Here is a 16027-nt window from a genome sequence, read left to right on the forward strand (position 1 = left end):
TGTTAGAGGGTACCCTTAGGGGCTGGATTCCCTTTAACTACCTGGGAGTCCCTGTATCCCCAGGGCATCCCTAGCAAGGGCTAACCCTGAGGAGGGTGCACATATTCCAGGTCAACTCGGAGGTCTTATCTGCTCCATGTCCAGAGAGCCCTTGAAAGAAAGGTTTTTCCAAGCCACTGTGTACATTCAGAGAAAGGAGTGGCTACGCCGCTGTGCGTCTGGATGCAGGCAGAGCGGAGCAGCAGGTAAGACTGGAGGAACAAGTCACAGCAAGATCTGCAAAGCAGGACCCGGAATGCAGGGTGGGAAACTGAAAGTTACAGGAATCACGCACGCCTCAGGAAGCATCTGTGATTCTTGCTTTCTCTCAAGTCCGCAGTCTCCTATTGTGTTCAATTTCTGGACCAACAACATAGGAGCCAAACCTGGTAAAGGTTAAATAATGCATCTCGATGTCACCTGCTAACAAGGTCGAGGTGGGTTTGTCCACGAGAGGAAGGCAAAGTTGAAAATAACAAACCAACTTCGCATAGCTAGAAAGCCCCTTTTGGTCTACGTCATTCTCCTCCTAGGAAGTACATAGGGACTGCATGGGCAGAGGTGACCATTCCCACTTAGCAGAAGGGAAACTGAAGTCCGCACAGCCCTTTCTGCTGGAATTCCCTAGAAGCGGTCTGTGCCACATACAGGAAGTAGGGAGGGTGTCTTTGCAGCATATTTCTTCTCTTGGAGTAACTGCGAACGTTGCACGGCGACCACTTGATCCATTCTGTGAAAGTCCCAAGCCTGTCACGCAATAAAGACGTCCAGTTTCACCGCAGCAGGGAGGACCGCATGAAATATTCCCACTTGAACAAAACCACTTAGCAGTTTACATCAATGCTCACCCTGTCTCGTTAAAAGTGATGTGAACCCACACGCAACAGCCCCCAAACCAGCATGTTGATACCAAGTTTCCCCAGCTGCATCCAAATCAATTCCTTCTTCCCCTTTCCTAGTATCATGGGGGCAGGCAAAAGAGAAGTCAGAAAGACAGAGGATTACCCGCAGCCAACTCCAAAACAAAATAACCATGGGAACCACCCAGGAAGAATGGGAAGGGTTCCCAGGAAACCCATTTCAAAGCCTCAGATTGCAAGTGGGGAGACTCAGCAACCCTTTAACCACCAAAACAATCGTCACAAACAATGAACTTTCTATTGTACCAAAAAAGGTGGATTTGGGCAGGATCAAGATAATAAAGACTTTAAAAGCTTCAATCCTCATTCCCCAGCCTTCTGCAAACGCCACACTTACCCCATTGGAAACAGAAGAGGCTTTGTCAAGATCTCCAAATGTGCCATCTGCAGGGACTGCTCACATACTAGGTGAGACGCTAGGATTCAGAGCATCATCCCCCATGGTACCAACCAGCCTCCTCTTCCTCCTCCTGGGCTTCAGGTCTAGAAAGGTGGGTCTCAGTCCACAGTGATTCTACCTGTAAGAGCAACATAAGAAAATAATGGGTTTTGTGCTTCTTTTTTATATACCTCTAGAGATTGCAAGATTATCCTCAGAAACATTAATGTGATAACACAGGAAAAGTACTTCACATGTTGCAGACACTCAATACATTAGTATTTAGTATTGATATTTTAATAAGCAATTCATATTTTAATAAAGAAGCATTTACCAGGCTTAGTTCTCAACAGCTTTGTAGAAAGCACCTCGACTATAGAGATTCTTGCCCAGCAAAATCTCATAGTCTATGGAAACACTGAAGCATGTGGCTGCAAGGTACTAGAGGCAGCTCTACGATTCAGTACAAGAGCTCACACATCAATCCACCCCAACCATTTCAAGAAACAAAACTTTCCAAAAGTGATGATCTCTTCCCTAAAAGTTTTACCAATGAAAGCCATACTAACACTTGTTTTCAAGCAACGGCATCAAAATAAACTGGAGAAGCGGGTGTTGCAAAATACTTATGAAAACTACGCCTCCTTGTTCTCTATTCTCATGAAAGCATTGGCTAGAACAAAATAGCACCACCGGGTCATAGCGGGCAGGCCAGACCAGGTGCAGCTAGTCAATCTGTCTTCATCGAAAATAACTCCACACTCGAAGCTGATTCACTACCCCAAATGTAAAACAAGACTCACTCCTTGAGCAAAGCAGAACGACTTTAGCATAGCACCATAAAGCCAATGAAGCCTTTTCCCAGCTCACAATCCCTTCCCATCCCCAGTCCAGTCCCTTTCAATACTAGATGCATAAATAAATGCTAACTAATTATGCCATTACACAGGACAAGGTCCTAATGCCCTAGGACCTTGTCAACTGAGAGACCCTAGAAAGAACCAATGGCTCAGTGTTGGGCAAACTCAATAATGCTAGATTCCCTTGTCGGGGAATATTAACCAGTCAAGCTCCTCTGTCCTATGCTCTTATTGTCCCTTTTTGGTTACAACATCAACCATAATACCAAACAATCAACACTTCCCCAAAAGTGCTTAGAAACTCCAGGGTCTGAAACAGTACTCCAAAGTCTGTGGCACAAAAATGCTATGGCAGTCACCAGCATTCTCTGTCTTCAAGTTTAATTCTTTTCCTGTTTTAATTTAATTTTTAGAGATGGGATCTCACTGTGTTGCCCAGGATGGCCTCAAACTCCTGGGCTCAAGGAACCCTCCTTCCTCAGCCTCCTGAGTAGCTGGAACTACAGGCACACACCACCATGACCAGCTTCCAAGTTAAATTCTTGAGTAACTAAATTTAACACACTTTGCCTTCATAGAAGCAACCCACTAACTTACATCCCAGTCGCTGCCAAGTTTTGGGCTTTGTACTCATTTCATTTTTACACTAAAGGCAGGCAAAAAAAAAAAGAAAGAAAGAAAAAAATAACAGAGCAGTGGATAAGATCCTTAAGGAGATGAGACAGGAAAAAAAAAGAAAAAAGAAAATCCTGGGAAAGTAAGATAAAAATTGGAGGGAAGAAATGGTAACATAATCAACTAGGAAAATAAGATAAAAATACTGAAAATATGGAACTTGCCCATAATGAAGAGAGAACAAATGGGGGAAGTGGTTTTTGTTTTATTCTACTACAGTAACTTCACCTTCCTTCACCTTCCATTGAGAGACGTGGTAAGGTTGGAAGTAGGACAAAAAAGGGCAGGAGGCAGAAAACACTAATCGTTACACTGAAAACACTCAATGTCACTATTAAATGCCTACTTTGTGCCAAGCGAAGGATAGAAACCTTACATGAATATTCATAATGAAATCTCATTATACGCTGAATTCACAGTGCAATTTCACAATCCGTTTCCAGATCACATTTGAGGAAATACAAGTTCAGAGAGGTTAGGCAATTTTCCTGAGGCCACACAGTCAAAAGTGGCAGGGCAAGAATTCAAAGCCAGGTCTTTCTGACTCCAGCATCCTTTCTGATATACTCAGAAAAAATCTGTTCTGAGAAAACTTTAAAATGCTCAGACTCATGCATTAAATATGAACCAAAATGAAGTGTCTTCTCCAGTCATTACAGCAAATTTGTTCTGCTGTTGTACAAGGTAAATCTGTACTGTCAAGTGGGTTGAAAGTACCTACAATTCACTTTAAATTACCAGTAAGTCTTATGTAAATTCTAGTTACATTTTTCCAGAACAATATCACAGGGTGTGCCTCAATGAATACACAAAACCCATCTTGGAACAATTTGGTCCACTGTGCATGGTGTTCACAAACAGAAAGTATATTTTAATAAAACTGAAAAAATATAATCTATGTCAAAGATACAAAGATACATATGTGGTGTCCTCCCACTTACAGCTAAGGAACTCAGTTGCTAATTTTCAAAGGCTGTTTAAGGTCCTTTTTGACAGAGTTCCACTGGGCAGAATTTTAAAAATGAATATAAACTCAAGAAAGGAGGTGGCCTTTGTTTGTGTTCCAATTAAGATACCATCAAAAATCGAAGTTGGTTCTTCCAAAAGACCAATAAAATTGATAATACATTAGCAAGACTGATGGGGAAAAGGTACACATAACGCCATGAATGAAAAAGGAAACATATCTACAGATATACAGTCTTTAAAAATGTTATGAGGATATCATGTTCAATATGATACCAATAAATTTTAAATTGTACATAAAATGGGAAAATTTCTGTAAAAATTAGTTATTAAAACAAACAATTTTAATGATCTGGTACCTATTAAACAAATTTACAATTTAAAAACAGTCAGATAAGGTGGCACACGCCTATAGTCCTAGCTACAACAGGAGGTTGGGGCGAGAGGATCACCTGAGCCCAGGAGCTCCAGTCTAGCCTGGGCAACAGAGCAAGACTCCATCTCTAAAAAGAAGAAATGAGTGAATAAAATTTAAAAATATAACCAACCAGAGACAAATCAGCTTATTTACTGGGAGAGGCAGGGAGACAACATGAAAAGATAATGATACAGAAATTGCCACTTTCTCTCACATCTACACGGTCATATAGTAGCATTAACCCCAATTCCAAAAGTCCTCATGATGGTATCTTCTAACAGTCACATGTGACAATATCTAAAAACCTTTGCTCTGTGAATCGTGCAGTTCCCCTTTTTGTAGCTAAGAATTATTGTTCCATAAAACTCCATCTATTAGTCAGTTTCACCAGCATTATCATGAGATCCAATTTGGTTGTCTTTCCTGTTGAGTGAGTTACTAAAGGTTCCTTGTGGGGTGGAGGGGCATGAGGGAGCAGGTCACAGGCCTCCTGTCAGCATCAGTTACATCGACCTGCAGCTGGGTCCTTTCTTGAGCCCAAAATGAGCTAGAACTCAGGGCTCTAGCCCTGGATCATGCAACCTGTTGGTCTTCCCTAAGCCATGTCTCATTTGGTTGAAAAGTAATTTCCTTTCCATCTGTATCTTTAACTTCAAGGAAGTGGGAGAGTCAGAGCAAGCTAAGTGAACTGTGGCCCCAGCAACCTGCCTCCGACCCCCCAAAGTTCAAGGGAAGGTATGCCGAGAGAGTCAGACAATTCCACTTTGATATTAGAAAAATGATAAAATCAGCTACTGACATTTTCCTGATTGTCCGCCGCCCCGCCAAGACCCGGGAAAGAACATTTGGCTTGCTATAAATACAACAGAAGCCACACATTTTTCACCTTCATTTCTTCCCCTAAAAGTAAGATGATTCTGTAAACATTCTCATGAAAGGATTCGCTTACAAAGAACAAAAGCCAGCTCCAACTGCTGGTGTATCACTAAGCTGTTGATCAGGTATGAAGTAAGTGCAACAGGTAACAGTTAACCCAATAGCCTCCCTCTGACCTCTACACACTGAGCAAAAGCTACACAGGCCAAATGGAAGCCCCCTGACCAGCTCCAAACTTGAAATAAAATCTAAAGCCTATCTGCGAGAAGCCTCATTTGAGCCAGGTTTATCCTTTGCGGGGAGATACTGTCACTTGCAATAAGCCCAGTCCCCAGTGCCACCTTCCACCCAAACTTCCTCTCACACCCCACCCAAAATTGATTTAGGCAATCAATCCGAAGATAAGCTAGCTTTCACAGAAAGACAGACATTAAAAAAAAAAAAGAAAAGAAAAGAAAAGAAAAAATTATCCAGATAAACAAATCACACCTCCACAGCCAGGAACCTAGAGCCGAACTAATTTAATCAGCTGTAAAATTAATGAGAAACACGAGACTTCCGATGTCCCACTCCAGAACTCCCATCCAGGTGCGGTCGGGAGCCACAGCTTCCGAATATTCCTTCGGAACTTTTTGCTCACTTGATTCCCAAGCCTGCCATGGGGTTCTTTTTCAATGGCACTGACCTGCAATTACCCAACGCGCAGCGGGACAGCCCCGGGCAGGACGCATCCTGGGTGGGTGACGTGATCCCGCAGTCTCCTCCCCGACCCCGTATCCCATACAACGATCCTTGCTTACAGAAGTCAAAGGGGAAAGATGAAGCTTTCAAAGACCGAATCTCTACCCTGGAGCCGGAACCAACGTCGCCGGCGTCCCCTGCAGCTCAGCCGGCAACGCGCGCCGAGCCTCGGGACGCAGCTTGGAGACGCGCTTGCTCTTTCTGGGAAGGGGCTCCGGGGCGCACGGTTCCCCCGCCCCAGCCGCACAGCGAGCTCGGGGCTCTCACCTATCCTCGTTCAGAGCCACATTCGGCTGCCTCCCCCGACCACCCGACACAAAGAGACTCGCCGGTGGAAAGAATCGATTTCAAAATTCAAGCTCACCCCTGCTCAACAGGGCGCGCACGTTTCTCCCGGTCTGGCTTCACATGTCTCGAACTTCCAGTAACACAAATGAGGAAGCAGCAGCCTTCCCCGGCTGCTGGCGGAGGCAGTGGGTGTAACTTGTGAAGTTTCGTGCTATGATGAATCTGGTCACTTGGGTGTGTTGGAGAGGGTTGGTCGCTCCTCCCTTCCTCCTCCCACCATCACCTCCCTCCTCTCCGCCTCCCTCTCCAATTTAATTCTTCCCTCTGGCATTCGCCGGCTGTCACTCAGAATCCCAGCACCCTCCCTACCGCATCCTTGGGGGCAATGTATTTCAAAAAGGTCTTACCCAATTTACAGGTGAACCTGGTCACCCTGCACAAAGCATGGGCGCCTGTCAGACAATTTTCTACAGCACATGGCAAAAAAGCAGCGCCTCTTAAAAGATATAAAAGGCCAGCAATGTTACCTATGCGCCCCCCACCAGCCCTTCACGGGCAGAAACGTGGGTAGCTCATCAAGTGGAGACCTAACTCCTAAACATCTATTGAAAACGAGTGGAGGGCAGAAAAACAGGAAGCAAACTTTCAGTTGGCTGCCTTTTCTTTAACAGGTACTCGAAAGTATTTCCAATGCACAACATGTATTTGAAAATAATATAATGAACACCCACATGCCCACCATGTAGCATAAAAAATGAAAATTATTCACATAGTGTAAACTATCTGTGAACCTCTTCCTCGCTGAAACACATCCCTCTTTCCTTCCCCCTGGAAAGAAAACTGCCCCAAATTTCATTTCCCATGAGCAATTTTTATATCACGGTTTCTAAAAATGTTAAAGAGAACATGCTAACTTCAAGTTTACCAGAAAGCCATGCAATGAACATCCCTCTGCTGTGCTTGACCTTGGTTTCCAAACAGAAGTTTCCTTAAATAAAACTTTAAATGCCCTCAGGTTAAATGAAGCCTCAGGTGGCTGGTTAAAGAGAATGAAAGAAATCACGAAAGAAGAAAACAGTAAATCTGAAGTGACAAGTGAGAGGCTATATCTGAAATGGTTGAAGCATTCATGGATGAAATTGATAGATTAATAGAGCATTATCATTTTATAAGGTTAAAAGCTGTGCCAAAAACTTAGGCTACTCATCCATACTGCAAGGGACTTTCCTCAAAGATACAGGCTACAAAAATAGAAACCTAACACTCATTAAAGAAGTCATAATGACTCAAATGCCAGCCAGGGATGCAGCCTGGAAACAAAACTCCAAAAAGGGAACTCTGAGATACATTTAAACTTGACTCAAATATATATGTATATATATCCATATATATTCATATATATCATATGTATTCACATATATATTCATATGTATATGAACATGAAGAAAGAGATGCCTGGTTCATCTTTATATTCTTGGTAAAGAATATAAGCTGGTATCAAGGCTGGTATGGCAGAAAATTTAATAACTACCTGATAAATGAATTAAGTAAATAAAAGACTGCCCACAAACACACCTAAAGGAACAGAATGGGCACGGTGGCTCACGCCTATAATCCCAGCACTTTGGGAGGCCGAGGTAGGTGGATCACCTGATGTCTAAAGTTTGAGACCAGCCTGGAAACATGGTGAAACCCTGTCTCTACTAAAAATACAAAAATTAGCCAGGCATGGTGGTGTGCACCTGTAATTCCAGCTACTCGGGAGGCTGAGGCATGAGAATTGCTTGAACCCAGGAGGTGGAGGTTGCAATGAGCAAAGATCACACCACTGCACTTCCAGCCTGGGTGACAGAGTGAGACTCTGTCTTAAAAATAAATAAATAAATAAATAAATAAATAAATAAATAAACGAACAGAATGAAGAAAGAGAATAATGTTTGGATAGAGCAAAGCTCCTTAGTTGGAGGTGATTTTGCCTCTCCGGGGAACATTTGGCAGTATCTGGAGGCATTTTTGGTTGTCACAGCTGGGGGGTGCTACTGACATCTAGTAGGTAGAGTCTGGAGATGCTGCTCTACATCCTATCATGCATATAACAGGCCCCCACAACAAAGAATTATCCAGCCACAAATGCCAATAGTGCTGCCGCTGAGAAACCCTGATTTAGAAGTTTCACTATCATCTGTCATTTAATTAATGAATTCCATCTATTCCATATAGCATCATCAATTTGAAGAGAGTCTCCAGGGACTTATAAAAACATGAAACAACACTTCTCCTTTTCCACTGTGCAGCATTCAATCGCTGAGAACCATACATATGGACTCAGAAGAAAGCAGATACTGAGATCAGAGGCAGGAAAGCATCCCATGGTTTTGGGCGCAGCCTTGCCGTCCATGCACTCACCAAGCTACCGACTTATGCTGAATCTGGATGAAAACAATCAGGAAGGGGATGGGTGAAGGAGGATGGAAAGCCAGGAGAGACTGGTTTGAGAATCAGACATCACACACTTTCAGGAAGCCGACATGGTGTGCAGCAAGAGATGTGACAGATACAGAGACAAACGGCCTTAGCGAGGCCCATCAGTCATTTCTCCATTGACCACTATGAGTCTACACTGGAACTACTCCACACAGAACAGGAAGGTGCTTCATCTCATCACAGCATATAGAAAAGAATGTCACAAATCACTCATGGGAAGAGGAAGGCAAGCACCATGGAGTCAGCGGTCAGAGCATCAGAGCAGTGGGCTTACACAGGGAGCACATCTTGCCTACGGGTTTTCTGGTCTCATGATTACCTAAGAAGCTTTCTTTTAGCTCTGGGGGGCGGGGTGGGAGGCATATACTTTTTTCCCCTTCTTTCTGATATTATTATTTAATTTCTGCATGGAAGGGGAGAAGAGCTTTTTGTTGTTGTTACTTAGTGTTTCTCAAAAGGGGAGGTGGGGAACAGTAGGTTTGCTCATCTTGAATTTTCTTAAAGCCACATATGTGGTGGGGATGCGATACATACATGATGGATTAAACCAAATAGTCCCCACCTGCTTCCCTATCTCTCAGGCCTAAAAATAAAGGGTCCCCTGTAGATGCTTCTAGAGAAGAACACCCTGAGATCAAGAGTCCGAGCAACATGTGAACACGTGACATAAACCCCGCTGGCTCCATACACTGGCGGGCAGGTTTTCACAGATCTGAACAGAAGGGCTGACCTGATGTGGGTGAAAATACAACTATACCAGAACTGGAGAGGCCCCAGGCATTGGCCTCGGGCCTCAGAGGGAAGCAGGACTTAGCATCCAAGAATTTACTCCTAGAGCAGAAGGGCTGCGTCCTCCTGCCCAGGAAGATTCCGCCACAACACTACTAGACAAGTGGGCAGTAAGGAAGATGCCCTATCCCTCTAAAGGTACCAGTTTCTTAACCTGCGGTTTTGAAAGCCACTAGTTTTGCTTTTTTAAAGTTATGCGCATTTTGGAAAAGAAAACGTGAACACAGGTCCGAGCTCCATCAGCAACAATGAACTTACGCACAAATGCACGGTATTTCTGCTCCAAAGAAATGCAACCAGTAGAGGGAGCACAGCTGACTTTTGTTGTTAATTTCTCAAGATCGGGATGAACCTGGGGATGATGCTAAATGATACAAAAACATACACATCACCACAAAAGAAAAGATTTATGCACGAACATTTAGAGAAACTGTAAAACCATGATATCCTTAGAAGGTATGTGAATTGTCAGTGGATATTTGCACAAGAGCTGGCTAAACAGACAGAAGAGGACTACATAAAAAATAAATTCATGTTGGAAAACAGTATGTGGCATGTGGAGAAAAGGTCACAAAGGGTTAAACTTCTTTTTCCCTTTGTCAAGTGGATTTACACTCAGAAATGAAAACCTATGGAGAGTTTATTTAAGTATATTCTCTCCAAAAATTTTAACTCAGTGTTTAGCTTGCTTGCTCTCTCTCTCTATATGTATATATTAGATCTACAATAGCTGGGCTTTCAAATTCCTTTCAAATTGCATTCTCAGTGACATAGATGACTTCCAAAAGCAAGCATTTTCTGGATTTCTCTTTAGGGGTCTCCAGAACCAACCTGGTCAGGAATCAAGGTGTCTTCAAGATCTGTGAATTTGAAGCCATCAGCCATAATGGAGCTTACCTCCACCTTTTCAAGCCTCCATAGAACAAAAACAAGGTAAGAAGTGCTGGCACCAACCCGTCCTCACCTATGTCACCTAGCAACAGTGTTAGCAGCAGCAAGGCCAGGGAAGAGTCTCCTCCTCCTCAAATTGGGTGATACGCAACAGGGGTGTTAACACCATCAAATTACCTGAATCCAAACATGATTTCCCAGCATCACTGTAGTTCCAAATATGAATCTTGTTAATGGAATCCATATTTAGAACCGCTATGGAAATGCAGAAGGTTTTTCATAAATACATTTTGTGGTTGACTACCAACAGATTGCCAAAATCAATTTTTTATATTTGAAACTGATGAAAGGTCTAAATATGGATCCATCCCACACACTCCCATGCTAGGTAATCTGAGGGTCTGCTCGGGAATACGGACACGTTTGAAAACACTGGAAACACTTGTTTCAGCCCTGGATGGGGTCCTTCTTTTCTCTGAGAGACAAACAAGGTTCACCTTTTTAGGCAAAGTTTTAGGGCATAGTCTTCATTAAATTTGATTTAATACAAGAATATTTTACAACTTCAGAGTAAATCTTATGCCAACCAAACTTAGAGACTCTTTACATAGTTCTCTCTATCTGAAAATGAAATACCTAACAAATACATAGAGATATTCTTAAAAAAATAGAGGGCCAGCCAAAAAGAGGCCAGAAAACTCTAATAGCTTTTAAACACCACCTCCAGAATGCATTACAGGGACTGTGTGGCAAATTCCCTAAAATCCAAGGGCTTCAATTTCCTTGACTATAAAATGATGATGTTCGATTTAATTTTCTCTGCCTTCTGAGCTCTATCTTCCAATTATATGTTTCTATGATTTTAAAGCCCCCATTGCTTTCATTACCCCAAATTAGATTTCCTTACAGAAGAACAACTTTCATCTAACAAGTCAAAGTTCACAAGGTCAGGGCTCCTTGGTAGCCCACATTCTTATAAGTGAAGCCAGGCTTGTAGCTGAAAGTGTGAAGGGAAAAGGGAGGAAGTGCAACCAGAGTTAGATAAAGGTAACAAAGAAGGCTGAGGAAACATCCGTGAGCTCTTAGCTCCCACCAGCAATAAACCATATGGGGCCAGATGCTGTCCCACCCACATACACAGTAAGGCTTTTGATTTCAAGGGCCCTGAGTGTCTTGCACAAATGGTGCATGTGTTCATGGGGGTAAAAGCATCTAAGCTTTTCCTAGTTTGGGACGTTTCAGATACCTCCCTGCTCGGCAACAATAAACAATACTAATTGTTATTGGCACTAGAAGTAAGATCATATAGAATAACTAAGAAGACAAAAAGTCAAGTTCTAATTTCAGTCCTGCCATTTCTTCAAAGAATGCCAGGATAGCTGTATAATCCTCAGTATAGCCTCTTGAAAAAGCTGGGTCAGGGAGTATCCCATCGGGGAGGCCTCATTTGGTCATGAGAGAAGCAAGGATACAAAAATGAGAAGACCCGGTTCAACTCCAGGGTCCAACGACAACCAGAAGAGTAACTTAGAGGAAGCCACTCTGCCTACCCTTCAGTAAAGTGGGAACTTCAAATAAGAGATGCCTATTGGCAATGGAATGCATGGGTTAACAGGCTTTGGACTGGGCACATGCCCAACACTGCCTCTAAATGGGCAAATGCGCACTAATCATGTCAAGACAATTTTCAATCAGGAAATAAGCCAACCCTGTATCTTAAACGATCTTAGCGTTTATAATGTTCTCAATGTTATCACGTTTGGTAAAAAGTACAGTTCTGGCACTAGTTATGTGTCGCAAGAGAGAACAGAGGCCCCTCCCGATGGGGTCCCAGAGGGCTCACCTCTTGAGCCCTAAGCCTTCCCCAGAGAGTCCCTACTGTGGGACAGTAGCAGGCCACCCTTGTGAGGGTAGACACGGTGAGCGACGAAGGCCCGGCACCAACCAGGTCCAACCAATTTAATGGTATTTAATTGTATTTATGGGTGGGAATCATTTTGATTTTTATTTTATACTAAGATACAGTAACTGTCACTTTAAAATTTGGGGGGGCCAAAACATACTGGGGCGGGGAGTGGAGAATGACACTGGCTAAGAAGGTGATCTAGTTTGGATATTTGTACCCACCCAAATCTTATGTTGAATTGTAATTCTTAGTGCTGCAGGTAGGGCCTGGTGGGAGGTGATTAGATCATGGGGGTGGATTTCTCATGGATAGTTTCTCGTGAGAGTGAGTCAGTTCTCGCAAGATCTGGTTGTACAAAAGTTTGTGGCATCTCCCCGCATCTCTCTCTTGCTCCTGCTCTGGCACATGACATGCCTGCTCCTGCTTCTCTTTCTGCCGTAACTGTAAGTTTTCTGAGGTCTCCCCAGAAGTCGAGCAGATGCCAGCATCATGCGTCCTGTACAGCCTGCAGAACCACCAACTAAACCTCTTTTCTTTATAAATTACCCAATCTTGGGTATTTCTTTACAGCAGTGCAAGAATGGCCCAATACACGAGGAGATACCTAGCACAGGGGTAGGATGGTGAAGTGAAAAGGACCCCACCCATAGACCTGTTTGTAACGCATGACACCTTACAGAGTTTTGTACTAAACACAGGCACATAATCAATTAAAATTAGATGACTTCTAATGAATAATGGCCAGGGAAACATGTTAATGAGAATCCACTTGTCTTATGTTCCCTTCCAATAACACAGGCATTTGATTTCACTCTAGGAGCATTTGCTGCCATCTTCCCTAATGCAAATGAAAACCAAATATGCAAAGGTTACTTTCAATCAGAGAATACGACAAACCTGTGTCTCAAAATATTAAATGGCCTAACATAGGGGTGACACATTTAGGGTCATAGACCTCTATATGTAAGAGCAGAAAGGAGGTCTTATAAATCACTCATTCATCTGAAGTCAGAAGGAGTGAGTGACTTGTTCAAGCTCACATAATAAAACCATGATAGCTTCAGCCCAGTACCCAGGTCAACAGAAATAAACTTGCTGTATGTCCCACTCATTACCTCCTTTAAAAAATATTTCCATAAAATGAACATTCAATGCAGTATACGTACATAGAATTTGGGGTCCCAACCTAGTACAAAAGGCACATACAAATAAAAAAATATAAATTAAGCCCATCTAGAATTAATAAGCAAACCGTAATAAGTGGGTACATGAGAAATTCTTGGCTCAGCCCCAGACAAGCAAGCAAGGGGCCCAGAGACCTGGCAGGGAGGACGCAGTCAAACCCAGATGGCTGGAGGCAGTCTGACTCACCAGCAGCCAGCGTCCTCCCAAATTACAGTGGCAGGTTCAGCAAGAATGCAGGAGAAAGAGTCACATGTGCCCAAGGGGTTAAGATAGCAACCTGGTCAAAGACACAGACTTCCTCAGTTAGGAAAGCTCTACCGCTGGAATACCAAGAACTTAAAGTTCATCTCTGGCCAGCCATGGTGGCTCATGCCTATAATCCTAGCACTTCGGGAGGCAGAGGTGGGCAGGTCACCTGAGGTCAGGAGTTCAAGACCAGCCTGGCCAACATGGCAAAACCCCATCTCTACTCAAAATACAAAAATTAGCCGGGTCTGGTGGTGTGTGCCTGTATTCCCAGCTACTTACGAAGCTGAGGCAGGAGAATCGCTTGAACCCGGGAAGCAGAGGTTGCAGTGAGCCAGGATCACGCCACTGCACTCCAGCCTAGGCAACAGAGCAAGACTCTGTCTCCAAAAAAAAAAAAAAAAAAAGTGCATCTCTGCTACTGCCACAAAATACCATCATTTTCACTTGTCTGTGAATATTCATTGCAGCATTTGCTCACGATAGCCAAGAGGTGTAAACAATCTATGTGCCCATCAGCAGATGAATGAATAGACAAGACGTCGTGTATCTCTGCAATGGAATATTACTCAGCCATTTAAAGTAATGAAGTTCTGATCTGTGCTGCTACATGGATGAACCTTGAAAACATTATGTTAAGTGAAAGAAGTCAGACACAAAAGGACAAATATTGCATAATTCCACTTATATCCAAGTTTTGAACATAGATAGTGGTGATGGCTGTACAACATTGTGAATGTAATTAATGCCACTGAAGTGTGTACTTAAAAACAGCTAAAATGCCAAGTCTTATGTTATATATATTTTACCACAACTTTAAAAAAATATTCCAAAAATATCATTTTCAACTTTTTGGCTCAGATATATGTAGCTATTAAAAAAAAAAAAAAAAAAAAAAGCAGCTGCTGGCCTGGTGCAATGGCTCATGCCTATAATCCCAGCACTTTGGGAAGCTGAGGTGGGTGGATCACTTGAGGTCGGGAGTTCAAGACCAGCCTGGCCAACACAGTGAAACCCCATCTCTACTTAAAATAAATAAATAAATAAATAAATAAATAAATAAATAAATAAATAAAAATTAGCCAGGGATGGTGACGCACGCCTGTAATCTCAGCTATTTGGGTGGCTGAGGCACAAGAATAGCTTGAACCCGGGAGGCAAAGGTTGCAGTGAGCTGTAATCATGCCACTGCACTGTAGCCTGGGCAAAAAAGCAAGACTCTGTCTCAAAAAAAAAAAACAAACAAAAAGCTACTGCTAAAAACAAAACTAATCAAAACTTTACGCACATTAACCAAGCCTTCCAATAAGCCAACTCTCCCTGTCATATCACCATGATCTCCGCACGCCCAGATAAGTGATTTTCTCTGATGGTAAGGGATAAAATGACATTGCCTCACCTATCAAGGTAAATCTTTCGCAGTTATGAAGATAAAACAAGGCACACCTTTGCACAGTATGCTGGAGTCACAGCGGTGGAGAACAGCTGCTTCCACCAACCCATCCCAATCCCAAATTTCAAAGCAGATCAAGAAACCAAAAATGAGTCCAAAACCCTAACAGTGGGGGAAATGAATCAAACCCAAACTCTTAACTGCAAATATTAAATGGCACACATGTTAACTAACCACATTCAGGTGTACCCTCAACCCACAGTAATTTCAGGAGTTAAGACAGAAGCAGGGGTGCCAGGCAGTCTAAGTAAGAATTGTGAGTCAGCCAGGAATTCCTCTTCCAGTCACAGGCCTATCCCTTCATCTTCATAAAGCCTCAGTCCCTCATCTGTAAAATGGGAATAAGAACATTTCCCTCATAAAGCTATGCGAAGACAACTTTGATGACAAGTTGTGGACACTTTCTGAGCACTTTCTCTGTGAAAGCCACTAGGCTAGGGGCTGCTTATTCAATTTTATACCTGGTCCTCATGACAGCTCAGCAAGGTACTACTTATCACTAGACCCATTTAACAGATAAAGAAACTGAGGCACAGAGCGCTTAAATGAACGGCCCAAAGCCACTCAACAAGAGGCAGGTCTAAAATCTAGTCTCTGTGAAGCTCGGACCCCAGCTCTCTCCAACCTCACTACTGCATTTGGGCTACAGTCTTGTCATTATCAACCCTGACATCCTTACACTTGATTTATTTGTTTTTATTTATTTATTTATCTTTTTTTTTTTTTTTTTTTTTTAAAGACAGAATCTCACTCTGTTGCCCAGGCTGGAGTGCAGTGGAGTGATCTCAGCTCACTGCAACCTCTGTCTCTTGGGTTCAAGCGATCCTGTGTCTCAGACTCCCAAGTAGCTGCAATTACAGGTGCCCACCACCAGGCCCAGCTAATTTGTATATTTTTTGTACAGGCGGGAT

The 16027-nt window shown here is 43.0% G+C and overlaps 1 protein-coding gene across 14 annotated transcripts in view; it reads right to left on the minus strand.

The window, feature by feature from the left end:
• Positions 1-16027, minus strand: part of LOC105472738 (TIAM Rac1 associated GEF 1) — a 443930-nt gene that overhangs the window by 221996 nt on the left and 205907 nt on the right. For 8 of the 14 annotated variants that reach the window (XM_071095586.1, XM_071095584.1, XM_071095597.1 and 5 more), the window contains one exon: positions 1297-1477. The gene's annotated coding sequence lies outside the window, so the exon portion shown is untranslated. Of the gene's footprint in view, positions 1-1296; positions 1478-1672; positions 1691-2141; positions 2160-5622; positions 5641-5818; positions 5915-6238; positions 6388-16027 lie in introns of those variants that run through there. The other 6 variants (XM_071095598.1, XM_071095585.1, XM_071095590.1 and 3 more) reach the window with 5 other exon arrangements.

The sequence above is a fragment of the Macaca nemestrina genome, chromosome 4, assembly GCF_043159975.1.
Source record: "Macaca nemestrina isolate mMacNem1 chromosome 4, mMacNem.hap1, whole genome shotgun sequence".
NCBI lineage: Eukaryota > Metazoa > Chordata > Mammalia > Primates > Cercopithecidae > Macaca > Macaca nemestrina.